Raw genomic sequence first — 6,000 nt, 5'->3', positions numbered from 1 at the left:
ATCTTCACTGTTGAAATGCGAGTCCATTCAGCACAGTGTCTTCTTGAAGTGGTTCAAAACTTTGACTGGACTGGTTGTAAGTAGTTCCCTTGCCAAGTAAAATTTTGAAGTACCTAATTGCTATCATGTCAGTGCCAGCTGATAGTTGTTAATTAAACCTGTGTTGATGGCATTACTGTTAGTGACTCCATTTCTTTGGTTGAGCTAGAAATTAGTCCTGAATTATTACTGTTGCCTTCATCATTTTCTTCCAGCACTTATGATCTGAACCATGCACCTATTTCCGTTTCTCATGAGAAGATTTTGGTGCAAGCGGTATACAGGGTACTGCATTCAGTACATAAGAAGAACCCAATTGTCCTGTACTGAAAAGTCTGTTAGAGTTTGTGTCGAATATGTGTACGTAGTCGGTTATAGTTTAGAATTTGGAGTTGTAATAGGTACTAGGACTAGAGTATGAGTCGGACTCTATCCTAGGATCTCTCATAAATAGAGAGGCGTGCCTGTTGTAACCGCATGGCGACTTAACATAGCGAGAGAGAGCGGTTGCCGGCGTTGACCGGCCTTGAGTCGTCGTAACTTTGATACGCTGTATATGCTGGATCGGGGAGGAGCGCCCGTAATCAGTGCCCCGGATATGTAGGCTACAGCTGAACTCTGTTACTAAATATTGTGTCTCGGTGTCGCTACCGTTTTGGATCTCCAATGGCGTTTTCTTTCGCGTTTAGCTACCTATGTCGATTTCGGGGCTGGTTTTATAACAACTATTATAAAAAGTTGAAACTATATACTAGGTGCTACTTAGAATTTTCTAAATTATAACTATGCCATCATATATGTCCGAGCTACCCTTGAATTATTTTTTTTGCATACGGTATTTTCGTATGATCATATTGCCCAAATCGATCATATTGATTTGATTTGATACATGTGCCCTCCGTCCCTGAAGATAGTGGTGAGAATTCGAGATAGATCATAGGTGGTTGGTAGGGGAGGGAAGGGACCAAAGCGATGACGGTGGTGAGGTCAATCCCTAGTCCAGGGGCATGTGCCACGCTCACCGCAAGCGTGCGAGCGAGGCCATTATCTATTGCAACGTGACTCCTACCTAGTCAACAATAACAGCTTGCAACTTGGGAACATCGAGAGATGGCTGCACGGTAGTAGTTCCCTACGCTCTGGTCGCCACCGCACATGCTTGTTGTCTTCGCCGATGGCCACTAGAGCGTAGGGCACTATCACCATGCAACCATCTCTCAACATCTACAAGCTGAAAACTATCATTGTCAACTAGGTGGGATCTTGTCTATAGCCTTGACGACCCAGCCTGGCAACCCGATCACCATGGACACATGGACTACAAGAGAGAACGGTTGGCTGTTGACTTTTCTGTGGCCAACACAAGATCATCTAACAATTTGCTGTGTGATTAACAGACTTGCCAAAATCGATAGATCAAGACCAGCCAACTAAACCAATTTTGAGATTAATTCACTCTCGTACTTACGGAATGACGAAGGACTAGTTTCCAAGCAAACTAGCAAAGTATAACCTTTTTGTTTTCGTGGAGAAACACAACTGTTTACAGTGCAAAATGACCAAGATTAATCAAATTCCAGCCATAAAAATAAAATAGAAAATAAAATAAATGTAAAGAAAGGAAAAATAGTAGATTAAATTGGTCGGGAGCCTTTCCTATTTGCCATACGCCCCGTATTTATACGTAGCTGCCTCTGTTTTCCGGCAATCTAAACAGTCCCACAAAATGTAGATAGAAATCTACTATTTGTCAATTGATTGACAAATAGCAAAACCATTTTTTAAATGGAAGAAATTGACAAATAGCAAAACCATTTTTTAAGTGGAAGAAATTGATTAATTAGGTACTATACTGCAACCCGCAAAAAAGAAAATGATATACCCCTTCGTCCCAATTTGTCTAGATTTATTGCTAGAATCCGAACGGAGCGAGTAGTGCTGCAGTATAAAAAACACTACTGTGATGATACTGTACCTCCGGCAAGTGAGCAGCCATAGGGGGTGTAATAAGGATTGCCTTCATAACCATGATTGCATATGCAACGGTACCCATAGAAACAATCTAGACTATCACAGATGCTATCTGTGCGCTGATACAAGCATGACTTTTCAGATTTTTCAATGTAAGCCGCTCGATGGCAGCATCCTGCCTTGCAGCCTTAATTTCGTCCCAAAGCAAGGAGCTTCTGTTATGGCCTGATTCTCTGCTTCCTCTGCTCCTCAAGGACAAATTTGAGGTTGAAGGCAGGGCCTCCTTCGTTCAAGGAGATGATGCAACATCCATTGCCGTCACACCTCTCCGTAGCGGCCTGCCCGGTGATGCCTGTGTACGGCCATGTAGAACGGCACGACACCATGATTCTATCGATCTCACGGTCGATGAGGTACGCATCGAGGTTGCAGCCGATGATTTTGCAGTTTGGAAAGCCCACCCAAAGTTCCAAGAATTTCTGTCGGTCTTCCGTGATACTTAGTATGCTGTAAGTATCAAGGTTGTCGTCGAATCTCACTAGAATGGAAAGGGAAATGACCAAGACAATAGTTGATAGTTAATTGGAGTAATACGGGTTACCGTCGATGACCCGTGTGGCGCCATCGTTCAGGAAAAGACTCGGGGGAAGGCAGGGCCGGTCCTGACATTTGGTTTGCTGTAGGTGAACTTGAACTTAAGGAATTAAGGCTATTTTTTTACCTCTAATATGTATATTATGCAAAGCACATATACTATATAGTGACACAAATAGATATTTTTAACATAATAAATAATAAATGAAGCTGTTTGCAAGTTACAATTTATTCTCGGTAAATAATATCCATAGTATAATTGATAAATAAAGAACACCTAAACAAAGTAGTATGAATACCTTAATAGTAGACCATAAATATCTCATGTCCCTTATAAAAAAAATCTTGTTCGCTCATTTGCACCCTTTTGCAAAAAAAAGCTTATTCACTTTTTTGAATCGATTAATTGATCTTCTCGTCTTCTTTTGTTTCTTTTCTGAACACCTGATAAATATTTTTTAGGTAACATTGTAACACCTAAAATAGTAAAATTACAAAGTAAATTATACAACAATAAGCATGAAAATAATAGCCTAACTAACCTAATTTTTGAATGGAAAAATCATGCAAGCAAGAAAATCCTAAGTCCATAAGTAATAAGTTGCTAACCTAATTTCTATGAAGAATTAAAGAAATAACACAAGAACAAAAAGTCTGCAGCCTCAATTTGCCGAGGGCTTAGGGCTACAGGAGGGGGAGAGACGTGTGGCGTCGAACGTAGGTGATAAGAGGCGGGCCTGGTGTGCCAGCAGCCAGCCAACCAGTCGACCAGCGATATGGGCTGCGTCGTTTGCGTGGAGAGCAAGAGAGGAGACGCGTTGCACGGTCAACCGCGAAGAGAAAAGCAGAAAAAGACGTGGCGTTGCAGGCTCGCGGCCTTGTGCCTATCTCCCTCCTGGCTTGTGCCCTAGGGGGAAGGATTAGCACAAATATACCTGTCCCACATAACGACGACACAAGCACACTAAGAAATCACGATACGGAGGTGTGGGACCGTCGGCTGGAGCGTTCCCGCAGCACAGGTGTGTGACACCGCCATGGGTCCCATAGGCCGAAAGTGCGACACCACGACAGTCCCACGGCTCGGAAGCGCAGCAACGTGATGGCTAGCTAGAACGCATGGCACCGATATGCCCACAGCTAGCAAACGCGACAATCCCGCAACTTAGGAAACGCGGCACCGCAGGCCGTCCGAGCAGTGCCGTGTGCCAGCTACGCGACAAACCAGCAGCTGCACCAACGCTTGAGCGGGTCCGCGTCGGTCAGCTAGTGGGATTGACGCAGTACTGCGCACCCACGCCGCGGGGTTGCATCGCCCGTCGGTCCCATGTTTTTCGTCGCACCAAACACATGGTCTCTCTACAAATGCTTCTAAGTTGTCAGGTGGCGTTCTAATAAATTATAAAAATTCTAAGAAAAACTAAAATATCTAACCATTAATTTTCATTTAATCTGGTAGACCCATATTTTTTAACTGTTAGATCTAACATTAGAAAATACTAAATAGATTTATATTTAGAAAACGTCACGTTCTATATATGTCGATCCATCCCGTACATGTACGTACATACTTCGTACATACGTGTCCCCCCTTCCCTTCTTTTCTTTTTTTTTTTCACTCTCATAAGATAAAAACCAAATTAATAATTTCAGCCAATACTTGTAAAAATATATGTTATTTCGAGTTGTATTCTACGCAAAAGTCCATTAAACTTTCTACAAACAAACTCAAGTCGCCACGTGACATTCTACGTACTCTTCTAATCCATCATGTGACACTAAGAAATTAGAGAAAATCTTAAAACTTATGAGAAAAAAATAAAAAAATCTACCATCCGTTATAACTTATAAACCGATGAATCTATTATTTCTAACCATTAGATATATCTCAAGGATCTGTTTCCAATAAAAGAAATCTCCTCTCTATATACACATACTCCTCCTCCCTCTCCTATTTTATACTAGCAACCCCATCTAAAAACTTAAGTGATCATAATTGTTACTAAGTTATATAATAAAACCCCATCTATTAGAATGCCTTTCTCTTTATAAAAAAACTTAAGCCACCACATGTCATGTCTTAAAGATCCTTAGAATGAGAAAACAAAAAATCATAGGTTCTCACTTAGATTGTTTATAACCACTACAACAAATATATCTTGTAGAGACATTTTTCTAATACTATAGAGACATTTTTAAACTGTCTTTACAATGTTATAGAGACATTCTGAAGAGTGTCTCATAAGTGCCTTTTGGTGAATTGTCTCTACGAACTAAGAGACATTTTGTCTCTATGCAAATAGAGGCACGTTGTAGAGACATTAATACGTTGTGGCAACTATAGCAAATCAATATGAAAAAAAAATTATCCCTTACCAATCCTTGAACTCATAACCTCTTGAGTTGACCATTTTTATGTTCAATGCACTAACCACCTCAACCACATATAATTACATGTAAATATGTGATTTGTGTTACTTATATCTAGTTACTTGATATATATTAATATTTGAAAAAATACCTTTACATCATTTTAAATGCCTTAAGAAAATGCTTTTACATATATATGAGGCAAATTTTAAAGTGCCGAAAAAGATGTCTCTACAAGATAAATTTAACAAAGTATGCTAAAAATGTCTCTAAAGTGTCTCTAGAGTAGAAATATTTTAGGCGATTTTGAAAATGCCTCTAAAAAAATATCTCTAGACTATAGAGCTTCAAAACATAGAGGCATTTTGAAAATTGTCTCTACAAAAGAGCCTCTACATAAGGTTTTTTTGTAGTTAAAGATTGAAAAAAAAAAGTACCCTCCACCTCCCTCTCCAATCACATGCACATAACACTAACACTATTGCACTGCGAACCCTTTCTCATATCTGATTCGAGTTCTATGCTATTCATTTCTCTTCAGTCTCCTCCGTATTTTCAGCTACTAAAATAAAGAGATAAACAAATATTAAAAAGACCATAATTTTAAGCTACACTTATAATTTTATTTTATATATCATCTAACCGATTTTAGATGATGGTTTCTTTTTGATATAAGGTCGCCACATGTTACTCCATAAATCCTCCTAGGCCTTTTTAAACCGATGAACCCATTCTTTCCAACCATTAGATCTATCTCATATTAAAAGACAAGCATGTATTCATAATACATCATCTTCCAAAATAATATATTGCACAACTATATTTCTTGACTAAACAATACTATTAGGCTATATTAACCCATGCATTTAGTGGAGCCTCGTATCCCACCCAATTCATTTGTCAATAAAGATTGACAACCTATATTCAATTAAAAAAATATCTCAATTTTGAATTTACACTTAATTAGCTATACATGTTTTCTAACACAAAATATGAGTACCTACTTTTTAGATGATGAAGAATATT

The sequence above is a fragment of the Oryza glaberrima genome, chromosome 4 (genome assembly GCF_000147395.1).
Source record: "Oryza glaberrima chromosome 4, OglaRS2, whole genome shotgun sequence".
Lineage (NCBI taxonomy): Eukaryota > Viridiplantae > Streptophyta > Magnoliopsida > Poales > Poaceae > Oryza > Oryza glaberrima.
This window is presented reverse-complemented; position numbering follows the sequence as displayed.